The sequence below is a fragment of the Anser cygnoides genome, chromosome 10 (assembly GCF_040182565.1).
Source record: "Anser cygnoides isolate HZ-2024a breed goose chromosome 10, Taihu_goose_T2T_genome, whole genome shotgun sequence".
Classification (NCBI taxonomy): domain Eukaryota; kingdom Metazoa; phylum Chordata; class Aves; order Anseriformes; family Anatidae; genus Anser; species Anser cygnoides.
In genome coordinates this window covers 20051419-20067710 of record NC_089882.1, presented here as the reverse complement: position 1 = coordinate 20067710, position 16292 = coordinate 20051419, and the positions used below count along the sequence as shown (strand labels likewise).

Here is a 16292-nt window from a genome sequence, read left to right as displayed (position 1 = left end):
ATAGCAAGAGTTCTCAGCAGTTCTCAACAGTGGTCTGATGACCCTGGGAAAACTTTCAGTGCAGCTTTGCTGGTGAAGTATTTTATTCTGAGACTACAGTGCTTGGGATTCTTGCTGAGGTCCCAGTGCCTGTTCCAGTGTTTGGGAGAAATCACCATTACCATTTCTGAACTGCAACTAGGTCACATTTCACACGACCTCTGCGGTTCTTGTGAGGCACAGGAAAGCTGACTGGTAGCTCATGGGGACAGCTCTTAAAGTATACCAAAGTTAACACATGGTCCAAGATCTAAGCTCAAAATAAGACTCTTACAGTTTTGGGGACACTTTTTCTTTAATACAATCAACTTCAATACATTGATACTATCAACCCTTTGATACTATCAACATCATATTACTTTAAAAGCCATAATGCAAATACATACAGCTTTCCAAGTTTTGTAATTTTTTTTCAGTCTACCTGTTTTCATTCCCACCTCACCTGTTAGTTATTCCAGTTAAAGAAACTGTTCCTTTGTCTCCTTTCATGTGTGCCCTAAATTAGTTAGATCCTCATGGTGTTTGAAGTAATTAGGCTGAAAGCATTGCATTATTTCCTGGGAGTCTCTAAGGGTGAGAGTTGTTGAAACTATCTAGCACAGTGCATTTGGCAGAACACGTGGTCCAGATCTTTATGGATGGTATTTTAGTGCAGAGGCTCCAGTCAGCAAGCACAATTGTACAGTTATTAAATATAAGCCCTTTGATACAACAACCAGAGGATGAGTGAATTCCTATGCATCTCCCCAAAAGTGGCAAAGAAGGTAGGGCCCATTGTGCGCTGATTATGATAATTTATCAGAAAGATTTTTTTTAAGACAATGATTACCATCAGGTTGACAGTTTCTAACTTCATTAGAAGTCACAGCTGCTGCTATCATTATTCTGATTAGTTACCTTGAATTGCTTTGCAAAAGACAATTATCATTACTGCTTCTCTATCACAAGGAGGAAGCGGCTCCTCATTGCAGAGCTGAATTAGAAAACAAAGTAGAGCATGAAATAAGGGGAAGAGCCCGAGTGTGTCAGACACCAGAGAGGAACTGATCACACCTTCCTGAACTCAAGTATTTTAAATAGAGGCTATCACCCTGAAAGGAAGGAAATGGTAGAACAGATGATGCAAGTAGCCACTAATAGATGCTAACGCTAGTCAAGTCAAATGATGTTGTAGCTGGTAAGAATAGCTTATTTCTGATAAGTTACCCTGGTTTTGACCTTCCACCCGAACTGGTAGGTGCCTGTAGAGCTGCAGTACCACAGGCTGGTGATACATGGGATCCCTGCATATTCTGCTCAGATAGGAGTTTGGTTATTGACAGCCGTTAGTCGATGCTTTTTCAGTTGGACCTTCATGAAGGAAACAGGAGGTTCATGGCAAGAAGGCATGTAATAGGCAGTCATCCTGGATCATGATTTTACTGAACACTTAAAACTTCTTTTCCAGTCACCAGCAGTGGATTAATCAAGGTTGGAGGAGAGCAGATTTTAGGAACTGGGGAGGTAGACACATAGGAGCTATGACACTGGAAAACATCCAGGGCATTTTAAAAGAAAGAACTGGCTGGTGTTTTAGAGAAAGTATGGAAGGTGGAGAAAACTCAGACAAGCCATGAATATATGAAGAGAGGAAAAGAGGCAATAATGACAATGATAACCTTCCTTTTCCATGAAGTTTAGTAGACTGACAGAATTGAGAAGTGTAAGTGGGGACAGGAATAACAGGAGAAGTTTAGGAAGTTTCTTCTCTATGCTAGAAACTTATGACATATTCAATAGTGATGCATTTGTTTTAACAATTACTTATGCTATGGTTAATATAAAGTAAGTATGCAAAATAAGTTTTTCAGGTGGATTGTGCTACCACACTGGTCATTACAGATGAACTAGACATTAGACACACCCATCAAAAAAATTCCACAGCACATCATGAAACGTTGTGAACTGACAACATTACAGGCTATCCCTTCACATCCAAGAGAAATCAGAGGGAGAAGTAGAGCTCTATTCTCTATTTTGGTCAGTGTACTTTGTCTGATCTTCCATCCTTAGAATGAGAGAGATGAGAACATAAACAATTAATGACTTGTCTTTTCCTTTTGTAAGGTCCTGGTCCAGAAGCATTCAGCAAACACTGTAAAAACCTGCTGGTGAAAAAACATCCAAGTAACTGCCAGGATGGTGTTAGCAACCAATGATATATATTCAAAAGCCAAGTCCTTTCAACTTCTCTTTTCTTTTATTTTTCTTACCATTTCTGCAACTTGAAATTTCTTTTTGAAATGGCCCAGTTGCCACACAATTACCATTCTGATCTTAGACATGATTTTGTCGTGATGTTCCAAGGCACAAAACACACTGCATGAAACAGTCCTTGTCCTCAGTGGCTCACAATTAAAATCAAATGAAGAGCAACCATGAAAAGTAACACAGAAGACCAATACCAGAGCATGAATTAGAATACAACTGACCTAGGTAACCTTTTGACTGATGCTATTTTCTCTCTGCCTTTACTTGTTTCTCTACCCAGACTCTGGCCTCTTCAGACCCCACTTTCCTCTAACTGTAGACTCTCAACACCTCCTGGTGCTGCCTCCTCCTCTCCTTCAGGCCCCTCTGTTGGCCCTTCAGAGTTCCTGTCCTGACACAAAGCTCATGCTAATAGAGAGAACTCAGTAGCTTTTGCTTCCCCTCCGTTACTTCCCTCTGCTATTTTAATAGCGTATGTGCCTTATTAATGAAGAATACATCAACTGTGACCACTGACTATTCTTTATCTCAGTTTTCTGTGGATATTATGAATTTTTAAAAAATGACATTATAACAAATGGTATTCAGGTTGCAAAGTCAAGCACGAAACAAAGAGGAAGTACTGGAATTAAACTTGTCTGCAAAACCTTAATTTGGTCCTTTTATGCATAAGTATTAGGATATAGACTTTAATTACATGAACAGACTATTTTTTCCACATCTAAATGCATAGATGTGCAAATTCTCAAGCAGTTGACTTGATTACAAGTATGCATAATATAAAAGTTCAATAGCCTATTGATATTTAGTCAGATTGCAGAAATTCCACATATTCATTGCAGCAGCTGACTATATTAGGATAGTATGCCAAAAGCTGAACAAATGAACTCAGATTACTGCAAATAACATGGAACAAATAGCCAGAAAAAAAAAATAGTAGGGTCACAAAAAAAAAAACAGGATGGTGAATATCAGACAACTGCATTTGGTTCAGCTGAAACAGAGCAAGAATTCTACCACAAATAATGTTTAATCTTTCCTATAGTTCCAGTAAAACAGTCTAATCAGCACAGTGGCCACTTTATATTGGATAAATCCAAAGACTAAACCACAAAAATGGGGTCAAAGTATATGTTTGAAATACACACAAAAAACTAGAGGTGACATCTTGGCCTGTAGGTGGTCTTCTGGCTGAAGAAAAAAATAGAAAAAGGTTAATTTCAAGGTTAGAACTAACCTTGTTCTATTTTTTTTTTCCAGAGCCTAAAGCAGAGCTTATGGCCAACATGTCACTTCTAATATTCTTTGCTATTTCAACTCTGAGTTTTATATTAACCTTTTCTCTTAAATTTTGCAGTCAGAATGCTAATGTGCTGCGGATTTTGTTGCAGTGTGAAGAAGCTTGGCCTGATCCTCTTTTAATCTCTGGTCAACCAAGCATAGAGGCTGGCAAATGTTCATGGCAATGTTACCAATCTTTTGCACTCCACAGAAAATAAAAAAAGATAAGAAGAAATCAGGGCAGAACTGCCGCAAGCCATCCCTCGACGCTAACGAAAACAGAAAGAATTTACTATTCATTTATATGTATGTTTTATTTCTCCCTACCAGGAAATATTTCTTTGGGGGAAACTCTGACGTGATTAGTCACACTGTTGCGTATGTTTTGTTGTGGACGACATAGGGGTCTCAGCTACTTGCAGAGAAGGGAAAGGGGCTCTGTTCTGTAGTTTTACAGTTGAAATATTTTGCAGTAAGTTCTACCTGGATGTTATTGTAGGACATGGGTGAAGGTGCTGAACAAAGTTTACGTGGTTTAAGTAGCAAAAAATTAAAAATACTCTAGAGGAGTGAGAAGAGCATTGATAGTTAAAACCATCCATGTGGTGCCTTAATACAGCTTAAAAATGAACTCTAGCCCATTAAACTCATCTGCCCCTGGTCACACATTGAGACAAATTCTTTTTCTTTGATTTTCACTCTGGTTATATCATAAAACTTTCACTGAAAAAGAGATGCAGTGTCAGTTATTCTGCTGCTGCCCCAGAATACAAACACCAGGGAAAGAAGAATGCATGTATTCTAGCTGTGTGGTTTTTATATAAGTTCAGGTGCTGTATGTATGATCTCCTCAACAAAAATCTTCTCATAACCAATCTTCGTGTAACCTGGGGATGACAGGACTTCTCTGAATATGCCATTATCCCATATTTGGCTGTACTGGAGATAAGGGATGTCTCTGGGCAGCCCAGAAAAGTTGATTTCAGCAGCTCCAGCTGTCTCACATTATCCTAATGCTGGAGATGCCTGTGTACACAGCCCTTCCTTGTCCCATCAGCCTCATTAAGCAGGGATGCTCAAAGAACTGCTTCCAACTTAGAAGTTACAAGTTGCTCTGACCAACAGGCTTACTTGTACGAAAATCTAGCAGGGGTTTTAAGAATAGATCTGTTGTGTTTTGCTTAAGGTTTCTTCCACACTGGTATCTTCATGAGGAGAAGAAGCAGAAGTCTGTTTTCATTTTACACACAAATTCCCCATGTTCCACCTCATTTGTAGAACATAGTGTCACAAAACTTTCTCTTTGACAAGACTGTTGCTATCACTTAAAATGCCATCTTACAGCACATCATGCTGGCCTGCAGGATAGTTTGAGCCTATACCATTTACAGGTCATGATAGTAAGCCGTGCTGTATATAAAAATACAACATACAGTGCAGCACGCATACCTGAACCAGACTATTTGTTACTTAAGTCTCTTCCTGCCTGACTTTTTTTTTTAACAATATAGCATGCGATATGCAGTATTCATTTCAAATTACTGAAATGAGCCTTTTGCTAATTTCTCCTGTTACATGAGAAAGTAAAGGAGAATTTCATGTTGCAAATACTTCTCATGGCTCACAGGCTAGAGTGTACAAATATAGTCCACAGAAAAAATCCTACAGGGCAAAGCTGTCAAAAGCAGTGTCGTTCCCCTGTTAACAGCGGAGACATGTATGGGGAATGCCAAGAGCATAGCTGGGTCTTCATGTGCTACTGGGGGGATTTTATCTGGTGCTATTAAAGGCAGGAAGAGAAGTGCTGAAAGTCAGGAACAGAACATTAAATCTTGCTACCTAACAATGTTCCTATCTGGTAAAGAAATATTTCATGGCTGTCCTTACAAAGCCTTACAACTATGCTCTATTTTGAAATGTGATGTGTTGGGAAGAGTAGCATAAATCTGCTAACGCTAATCTACTGACAAAATGATTTTAATGTTGATCTATAAAGGTAGCAAAGGAAGGGCAGTCCTGGGGAAAAATCACAGAAATTTAGGTGTGTAAGAGAATAATCAGGTACACAACATTTGTACAGAGCTACTTCTAAACCATTAGCTAACACTTTTTTTTTTTTTTTTTATGGTTTGACTTCTAAACCATTAGCTAACACTTTTTTTTTTTTATGGTTTGAACTAAAATTTATGACCCTTGGAAAGATTATGTATATATTTTTTAAAGGAAATGCAATGAAGGCTTTCCTAAGATCACAGAGGACGGGGTGACTGCAGGATTTTGTGCCAAGCTTAAAACTTCATGTCAAACGTTTACAACCAAAGATCTTCAGCACTCAATAGACAGATCGGCTTCAGTCAGGAGCAAAACTATTCACATATAAGGATCATTGCCACCATGCCATTTGCGCAATCTTGTTAAAGACCCCCAGGAACAAGGGGGTTACAGACCCATATCACAAACTCTTGTCAGTGCAGTTCTAAAGACTTACCAGCCCTAATTCCAAAGCACTATCCATAATGCAAAAATATAGATACTCCTTAAATTATGCTTTTCTAAAAAAAGTAAAAACTTAGGTCAGAAATAGCTTCCATTTGGTTCTTAGGTTGGTGGTGTTTGTTGTCCTGTTCTATTTGAAAGGGAGTATGTGATATTACAACTGCCTCCTGCAGACATTTTTGATTCACGAATCTGCAGATGGGGAACAAGTTCATTGTTCCAGCAACTGAAGAAGCCAATGTGGAAGGCATTGTATCGTCCAGAGGAAGGCAGTGCACAAGCAGCTTTGGACTGCTCACTGAAGCAATGATTTTCAACATGTACAAAACCCCATCTGTTTTCTGGTAAAAGGATGTCTGTCTGTATGGCAAATAATGTTAAATCTAAAGGCTTAGAGCTAAAAGGGTGAATAAGAGAATAATAAAAGCCAGTGTTTCTTAAGTATTCCCATATACTGCTACTTGTCACCTAAGACTGGAACCTTCTGACTTGTCTATAGATCCAAGATTTCATCAGGCATATCCAAAGGCTGACATATTACCTTTTCTATACTTTGCCACAGAAAACCTATTGTATTAAAGTTTCAAGACAACATATCACACATCTTTTTTAACCAGCTGAGAATTACTTTTTTTTTTTTTAAACAGGAATAGCAGTTGCAATAAATTACACCCCCAGCTCTAAAACTCAGTTAAGAGCACACCATAAATGAGATGTGACAAGAGAAAATATACTGTATTAAAAATATAAAGGAAAAGAACTATTAATTGACGTAGCTTCAACTTCACCCTTCCAGTTTCATTAAATGTTGAAAGCAGCATGTCACTCTCGTGTAAATGGAAAGTAGGCTGCAGTCATTACATTGCCTACAGTACAGACTTCATGGGACTAGAACAGGCTGCTACATTCCAAAGCTAAATCACAGTTTTGCTGTCACCTAGCAATGACTGTTTGTAATAGCCTCCTCCAAGAAGAATGCATCTATCTACAAGCATACAGTATCTACTGTTTCTGTTTGTGCATCAGTCTATATTGGGAAGGATGGATGCTGTGGCTAATAGCTTTTCTCCATGGAAATACCTTTTGAAGCATTTATTTTTGAAAGCAATGTGGTCGTATTTTCAATACCATTCAGACAAGGACATGTCAAGGGCTACACACCAGTCAGCTCCTCTGTAAAATGATGCTTACCTGAACACTCACAAAGTTTCCAAGCCTTGTATTTAGCTGCAGTATATATCAGATCAGTCTCCTTACCACTCTCCCACAAAAAACAACAAACATGCTCAATATTATTTTTTCTAAAGAAAGCAGCAACTCTGATTTCTATCCCGATCCTATCACAGTGCAAATGCCTTAAAGCTAAAGTGACGGGTTGCCTAGTGACAGCACTAAGCCTGCTCTCATCATCCTGCTCCTGATTTTTGTGGTGATATTTTGGCTCCTAAGGATGCTTTGTAACGAGAAAACAGTGGTAATATGGTTTCTTTCCTTATCTCAGAACTTAATTAAGGTTTTTACTGGTGCGAATGTTACTTTTTTTTCCAAAATGTCTAACTATTTTGTCAGCTCTCTTAGGACATTTGGAACAAAACATAGCAATGGGCTTGTCAAAAGAACCACGAGTTTTAAACAAACAGCACCTGGAGATATTATTGATCTTAAATCTACACAAATGACACTGCTTGCAAAGAAACTATTGCTGGGTGTGGATTCTGAGTTCACACAACAAGAATAATTACATGCAATCACTGATGGTGACTTTTGGAAAGTCTGTATGAACAACTGTCAAAAAAGTATTCCTGTTCATCATTTACTAGTAAAATAGAAAAGTGTTAAAGAAAGAATTATCACAACTTACAGTGTCCAGAATCAAACAAACAAGAAGATCAACTAATTGAACAAAAAATTGATTAGAGGAGGAAGGACTACACACTGGTGAGCACTTCAGGTTAAGCCATTTGCTTCCAAGGACAGTTAAACTCAATTATAATTTTTTTAAAATGTATTTATTGATACTGCTACAGTAACAACAGCCTTACGATGATAAGGCCCAGAAACTGCACATTGACATAGACAAGGATTTATCTTAAATCTAGTCTGAAAGCAAAGACAACTGATTTTTGTCTTTAAGAAAGTGGAATAGTATTCTTGGAAACTGCAAATTCATGTCCCATCCTGTCCCAGCCAGAAAGCAGTGCCATCTAAAACTTACCAGGATCCTACTGAAAAAACATCACTGAAACGAGAAGTGGACTTAATTCCTCTTTCTGGTGGATTGAGTAGAAAATTTAAACCAATAAATGTTTTCCTGCTGTTAATATTGAAATGCAAAACATGGACAAAAATCTTGGTGCTCTCATCTCCCATGACCAGCACAATGAGAATCAATGGGACTGAGGCAGAGACAGATAAATTACAGGTCTGCAAACAAGCAGCAAGTAGACTTTAGCAGTGTCTTTGTGCTTTAGCAAAATTTTAGGACATCCATACTTTTGCATCCTTTAGTGACTGTTCATGTAAAATGCAGCCTCATTTCAGAAGGCAGGAAAATTTTTTTCCCCCAGAAAGTTAGAAACTGCCAATGTGCATCTTTTTCATCAACTGGGAATTTTAAGCCCCTGGAACTAACAGCAGGCGTTTGAATACGTGCATAGACAGGGCCTGAGAGCTAGACAGGGTGTCTGAGAAGAGATGCACTTACAAGCCTCTCTCCAGTGCAATGGGCCAAAAGTAAAGTTTGGTCCACGTTACTTTGTGCTACCCTGTCCAGTCCTGGGCGGCTGCCGTGCTCCTGACCCAAGATTAAGGGTAGGGATAAAAAGCTGACAGCGTGCCCCTTTACAACCTGGTGTCAGATTGTATCATTTAAAAGGCATTCCAAACCAAAAAGCCCCAAAGATCCAGCCCAGTCTGACTTCGCAGTGGAAGTAATGAAAGTACTCTTTGATGGGAAGTGGAATGGGACTACCCACTAGTCTGACGTGGGAACCAACTAGTTCCTACAGAAATGACTGGTCATCCATGCCCCTAAACCTGAGCTACAGACACTGAAGTCACAGACTCCACAGCTCTCAACACACCTCTCAGGCTTCCTCTCCTGAATTCTTGAGAACTGTGGCATGTTTTCCTTTGGTATCTGCATGTGGCTGGTAGACACACTGCTATGGATCATCACATCTAGCTTTAAGGCAAGCAGACATCACCCAGGTTGCAACCTGCAGTCCAAAGGAATTAATTGGCACTGTTCCCTCTATTTTCATAACACAAGCAGCTCTCTCTAACAAGTCAGTTCTAAACAGAACAAGCTGTTTTGAAAATTATCATTTTGAACAAATATTTCCAGCCACGCGCAAAACACCGTGGCAAAAAAAGGCGAAAACTTTCAATAAACAGAAAATAGATGATTGTTCCAAAATGACAGCTTTCATGCTGTTTATCCCAAAGGATCCTTACAGCTTATGTAGTATGAAATAAATTTTCCACTGGTTAAAAATGTAAATTCTTTAAATACACAAAACCCTAATGAAAAGGCTTCCAACATTTCCCTTTTCCTGATTCCCACTCTTCTCTTTCTATCTTCCTAGAAGACGACGTTGATTATAATTATAGTGGAGACTAAAACGTATGCTTGGTTTTGTGTTAAAAATTTATTCAGAAAGTAAAATGGGCTCTTAGTGTATGCGTATGTGGTTGGGCATGTATGTGTACTTCTACACACACATATGTGATATTTGCTTGCTGGCTTTTAAAGAATTTCCTTTTAATACACCAAGTACATTTGATATTCAAATGCACATAATTTGTAGAAAGCACACAAAAAGGAGGCTGACTATGGAAATGAGAGTGAAATGCTGCTTTGATATTCCATCACTTCTTTAATGCTTTCAAGATGCGCAGTAATGCAAAACACAGGGCCTGACTCTGCCCTCCTGATAAAGCAATGAGGACCGCAGGATCAGTGCCACAGCCTGTCACTTTCTGCTCCTGGTTAGCAGGAGCTTGTGATTGTCACTGCAGGGTCAGCTGCTGTCAGGTCAGAGTACGCTACAACTAATGCTCAGTCTGCACTGCCCTTGAGGCACAGTATGCAAGCTCTGCTCCGAAGGAATGCATTGTACCGCAAAGATGGGACTTGCAATGGCAGCGAGTGTTTGCTAGCTAAGCAGGCTGATTTCAGACGCTTTTTTTTTTTTTTTAAAGTAGAATTTCCGATTTTGTGTATTGCTCATGGAAGTAAGGAACTAATAGTGCTGATGTAGACAGCAGTTTACCTGGGTGGGAGCTAGGTGAAAGGTGGCTGCTTGGGCACCTTAAAAATCCAGACACAAACAACTCCCCACTTTAATTCACAGAGCATCTCCTCCTGCACAAAGTGAACACACAGCTCACAGGTACCAGCTTACATTTAAGCTTACATACTGGCTGCCTGACTCCCTTGATACAAAGACAAGTGTGCAACACAAGCAGCAAGCCCAACAGGGCTCTCTCAGGAGCAGTAGCATTGCAAGGTACTGGACTTACCACACACACCCCACTAAGTCATTATTCATAGATAAGTCCAGCAGAGCCAAAATGCAGCCACCTACACTATGCACCTATTAGGAAGAAGTCCAGCTCAATCAGCCTCATTTACATATCAGATAAGTCTGTGATCCTACCTGCCGTGGTAAAGCCTATGTTCTAGTTATACAATGGACTTGATAGGTATCATATCATACCTGCATCTATTCTAACACAAAGATCTTTACATGTTCAGCTACAAGATTTCCACTGCATAGGCCTTTGGATTGGAAAGGAAAGCTGATGATCTGGGCCCTGGTCCCATCACTCCCATTCGCTTGCTATACTGCTGTACAAATACTGTTTCACATCTCATGCTTTCTTGAGTAAACAAAAACATCCTTCTTGCATTCCAAGCTTTCCTTCTCACGATTGCTCAGGTCACATTCTCTTGGAATGAATCTCAAAGTAACTAAAATGCCTAGTAGTCTTTTGATTTCCCTTTTCAGTTCACAGTGACTGAAATAATGGTGACTTCTGTGCTTCTGCCTGGTGAAATGCTGTTTGGCAGACTAGTATTTTGGGTATGCTTCCTGACATAGGTGCCGCACTGTGGTCTGAAGACTTTGGGGATATTGGACTCTGAGATGAAGCATTCCAAGCAGTGTGTGAACTGCGTGCAAACTACTGGAGTAGTGTCTGGAAAAAAAACCTCTCCAATAGCATTTCTGTATGAAAATAGATTAAATTCTGTAAATAGAGATTTTTTTAAATAGCTTGGCTCTTCCCTACTTAGCTACATATTTTCAGGAGCTTTATAGTAATTTAAGGTCTTTAGTCCTTTATTCCTCTATCAAATCTGTTTGAACTTTACTGAGTACAAAGACTACTGCAGGCAGGAAGAGAACAAGTACCAAATGCTAAGAAAATTTGTGTCTTGAGGAACCTGAAATGAAAGTAAGTTTTCCAGCACTTTTAGATAAACCCCTGGCTGGGGAGCTTTGTAGGATACAACTTTGCAGGCTTGACTCCCGCCTCAGCTGGGAGCCATTGGTGCATTGTTTCTCATGCTTTCTCCTCTTCCCAGGTCTTATTGTTTCTGTGACAGAATAAAAGAACCAGAAATCTATTTTTATAGTAGGTTGTTCTAGGTAATATCTCTTCAGATGATAGACATAATGTGGGTGAACCTTCTCTTTTCATTCTAAACCAGGCTGTATTATGCAAATAGTTTGTAATTCAGTTGGGCAGAGACCAGTAAACCTTCTCGGCATTCATCAGCATGCTACTGCCAAATGCACACAAGATATTTAAGAGGTTTTAAGTTGCCTGACTTCTCTGTTTTCTAGTGTGGATTCAAAGAAAAGATAGATAAGATAGATAGACTTTGCAGCCTGCTGCTGCTTGGAAGTCTCTGTACAATAGATTTGTCCAAGTTATTTTTGTTAAAAATATCTATAAATAGCTTGCATAACAACTTGAGTGTGTTATGGAATTATTGGGAATATAGCCTCATTAGAAAAAATAAGAAAGCTCTGAAAAAGGAGCTCAGGATTTTACACAGTAACAAAGAACAGTAATTGAAGGGCTATGGACCTGTTCATGTGCTTAAAATTAGGAATATACTCAAGTGTCTTACTCAGCTGGAAACACTTTCTGAAATAATGTCAGTCCTCACTTCCCCAGTAAAAGAATGGCCACAAAATATTTCATCTCAGTGTGTGTTAGATCAGAACTTTGTTGCTATCAAATAATTTATGCACTTTCTCACAACAGGCTTGTTTATTCAGTTGTGTTTGGTTTTCCTTCCTTTCCATACACAAGATCTGGAAACAATTTCTCAGTGGTTGTACAGAGATAAAAAGACATGGCAGTTGTATACTACAGACTGAACTACAACAGCCTTGAAGCCAGAAATGAATCAAATTATAGCTTACGGGTTTCGTCCACTTCCATGCCTAACATTTAGTGATACATACAGGGTGGTGTATAGCTCTGTAGGGACAGCTGCTCCTGCTTAGCCATCAGATAAAAGATGCAACTAAACCCCACTTGGTACAGGCTTCTGAAGGGCCAGGAGATAACAATGGGGAGTATCCCTCTTGTAAAAATTATGTACAGATTCTTTGCAACTGATGCAAGCCTGAGTGAATGGCAGCTGCATTGGAACTTGTTTTCATGTTCAGGTCAAGCTTTCAGGAATGCTGGAGTGCTCTATGTTTCATCTGGAACACAATGTCTGGGGACAACACACCAGAGCTGTACACAACCAGAGCATACCCTGCAGAAGAATCTTTGCCCTCCTGTGCCAGGAAATGGGACAGAGTGGTTGCTTAGTTTCAACCTCAACAGTGCAATATTTTATAATACCTTAAGCAACACATAAAAATGTCATTTATATATATACAAAGTGTTACTTTCAAAGCAGCAGGTTTTTTTTTTCCTCAAAAACAATTTTTTTGTTAAACCCTGTGTAAGTGCTGCCCAAGGATGCCTAGAGAAGTCAGCAGTTTCCTTCAGCCAGACAATCAAGCTGCTTCCAGCCACTTGAGAAGTGAACATCTGTTACTTAGCAACTGGGGAGGCAATTTGGGAGCATGTACCACACTTGCCACTCTTCTAGCAAGACAGTCACAGACCCAGCTACTCCATGCAAGTAATCCTTTCCACAAAGGCAGAAAGCTAATGTGAGAAGATTATACATTTCCAGAAATAAACTTTACTTCAGCTGTTCTTCAAACTGTAGTTAGAAAATGTTTAGCATATAATTTCCTCCACAAACGTTGGACAATTAATTCAACAACCAGTCAGTCAAGCTCTGTTTCTAGGTCAGAGACACAGCTTGTGCAAAACATTTAAGCACAAGTAAATTTATTTCTTGGTTAAGAGTAAACCTGCTTGCTCTTACAGCAAGCCCACTGAAGTTTTTGTTCTGATGGAGAAGCTACCAACAGTCTCAGAAGCTTTAAGTAACTCAAACACAGGTTATGAAAGATCTTCATGTTAAAGACTGATCAGTTTAGTTTAAGGGTTGGCTAACTACATCGTTCCCACCAGATAAAGCAGGTTGTGATTATCTTGTGTTAATTGCTATGTTTACATTTGGTGCTCAGTTGCTAGTTTCCATAAGCCTTGCTGTTATGTATTTCAAATTGTATCTCACTCCTCAACTCATCATTCCTAGCAGTGACTTGAGTAGCAACGGAAGATCCTATCAATAAAATCATGACCTTGACTAACTGATTTGGTTGTCTTGCAAAAAGAGCATGTCATATTTACTTTGCTTTCTGCAATTTTGACTATTTTTCCATGGAAAGAGACACTAAGTCATTCAGATGGTCTTTTGATTATCACGTCAGCTGTAACTTTTTTCTTATGCTGTCTTTTATTCTGGTTTTCATGACAATCATTGTGCCAAAAGCAAAATATTAGCATTTTTTGAAGACATTTTTCCTAGAATTCAGGTAAATAGAATATTTATATACAGAGAGAAGAGATTTAAAGTAGTTGAACGTGTTACAAAGTTATATTTTAAAATAACTTCATCTGGTAACAAAATGTTTTGTCATCAGTAAATACCTAGGAGCTCCAGAATTCCTCGTACTAACAGCTGCCTCCTGCATGCATGTTCAGACTTACTTTTGACTTGATATGCAGGACAATTCACAAATTTTATTTTCCAAGTAGGACAGCCAGGTTTAAATACTCACTCTCTTCTTTCCCCCCTGTATCATCTACTTGTATAGAAAGGTATATCTGCTCACTTTCTGTGGAGAGAAACATATAATGAAATAAGCAATGAAAGTAGGAAAAAAAGCACAAAGCATCTGTTCAACTATTTAATGAGCAGACGTTTAGTAATACATCTTAATTCCACACAAGACTAATATGAGCAGACAAGTCTACTAAATATTTATGTACAGCCTTGAGATATGTGTGCATTATGACAGTATATCAAATCAGGACAGCAACCAATTACATAGAAGAAACAATGGCTACATAGGTTATTGTCTCGTAAAAAGAAGAACTGGGGAAACATGGATCCAAACCCAGTGGCTAATATTTTCTTACTATTCTGACTGTTTTTATTGCTATGAAACTATTCTAAAACTCAAGTTAGGTAATCCTTGGGCTCTTTAGTTTGAAATGAGCAAGTAATAATCAATGCAAAATGATTTGCTGTTTAAATGATGTGTGTAGGTAACCGTATTTACCACCGGCACCTGAAGACTAACATTGCTACACACCTTCCAATCAGTCTTCCAGTACTTGTGGTCACTCTGTCTGGTATAAATACCTGTCTTCAGATGTGTTTCCTGTCATAGGCTCCAAGCTCCAGCCGGGAAGTATGTTCCTAGTTTGTACTTAATCTAAATAGATGTTGGGCCCAGAAGCTTAAAGTATTTCTGAGACTTCCTCAGAAGTCTGTCATAGAAGACTGTCACTGAGAACAATCTGTTTGCAATTCTACTTTCACTTGTGAATTCAATATTTGCACTTGACAGATTGGGGCAGGGGAGATGGATAAAAGAGGTGTCTGTGGTCTACCCTAAGTTTGGATGTACAAATTCATCTACCCCACTGCAGGGGAGTGCTTTTATGCTCCACATTTGCAGTCCAGGCTCATTTATCCAACTGCATACTCCAGATGATTGCATGTCCCTCCAGCTCTGCCTTGAGAAAGACTTCCGCAGTTGAGAAAGGAGCATGATTTAACTGATATCTTACAGACTGAGATGGATTACGAGGACTATAGGCTATGCAGAAAGTAGTAAAAATATTGATAAAGAGGTAAATATTCTTTTAAAAAGGCTTGTTTTGTTATTTCAGTCTTTGGAAAGGAATCGCTGGAATTTTAGAAAAGCAATCTTCCCAGCTACAGACCTAGTGGTAACAACTAAGGTGAAATGAGAGGAAGTAAAGGATTAGAAAATTATTTCCTTATTTTTTTCTGCTGTCACCTTGAATCTTCTTGCATAAATCCTTAAAGCTTGTCTAGCTTGTAAATGAATTGGGTAGATGATAGCTCACCATCAGCAATGCTTTGAGTCTTCTAAACACATTATTAACAGTTAATGATTTCTAATTATGTTTTCTGTAGCAATTAAGTTATTGACTCCTTCTCAAGTATTAAATCAGGACTTTTGCTTCTCCATACAACTGACACACATTGGCATATTGGTAGGTAGCAGCAGCAACAGGGTTACTTATACATAGAGAATGGCACCTGTAACTGCTTTGATGTACTGATCATAGAATGGCTTGGGTTGGAAAGCACCTCAAAGATCACCTAGTTCCAACCCTCTGCCATAGGCAGGGATGCCACCCACTAGCTCAGGTTGCCCAGGGCTCCATGTAACCTGGTCTTGAACACCTCCAGGGATGGGGCATCCACAGCTCCTCTGGGCAAGCTGTTCCAGTGCCTCACCACCCTCTGAGTGAAGAATTTCCTCCTAACCTCTAATCTAAATCTCCCCTCTTTTAGTTTAAAACAATTCCCCCTCGTCCTGTCAATGTCTGTTTGAGAAAACAGTTGCTCTCCATCTTTTTATACTTCCCCTTCAAGTACTGAAAGGCTGCAATGAGGTCCCCCTGGAGCCTTCTCTTCTCCAGGCTGAACAGCCCCAGCTCTCTCAGTCTTTCTACCTAGGAGAGGTGCTCCAGCCCCTTGATCATCTTTGTGACCCTCCCCTGGACCCGCTCTAACAGCCCCACATCCTTCT

The 16292-nt window shown here is 39.2% G+C and overlaps 1 long non-coding RNA gene across 2 annotated transcripts in view; it reads right to left on the bottom strand.

The window, feature by feature from the left end:
- The window catches only part of LOC106040027 (uncharacterized), a 55003-nt gene that overhangs the window by 27561 nt on the left and 11150 nt on the right, over positions 1-16292 (bottom strand). Inside the window, exon 2 of one of the 2 annotated variants that reach the window (XR_010833977.1) lies at positions 14280-14336. The exons of the other annotated variant lie outside the window; for it this stretch is intronic. This is a non-coding gene — a long non-coding RNA (uncharacterized lncRNA). The remainder of the gene's footprint in view (positions 1-14279; positions 14337-16292) is intronic. 2 annotated transcript variants of the gene reach the window in all.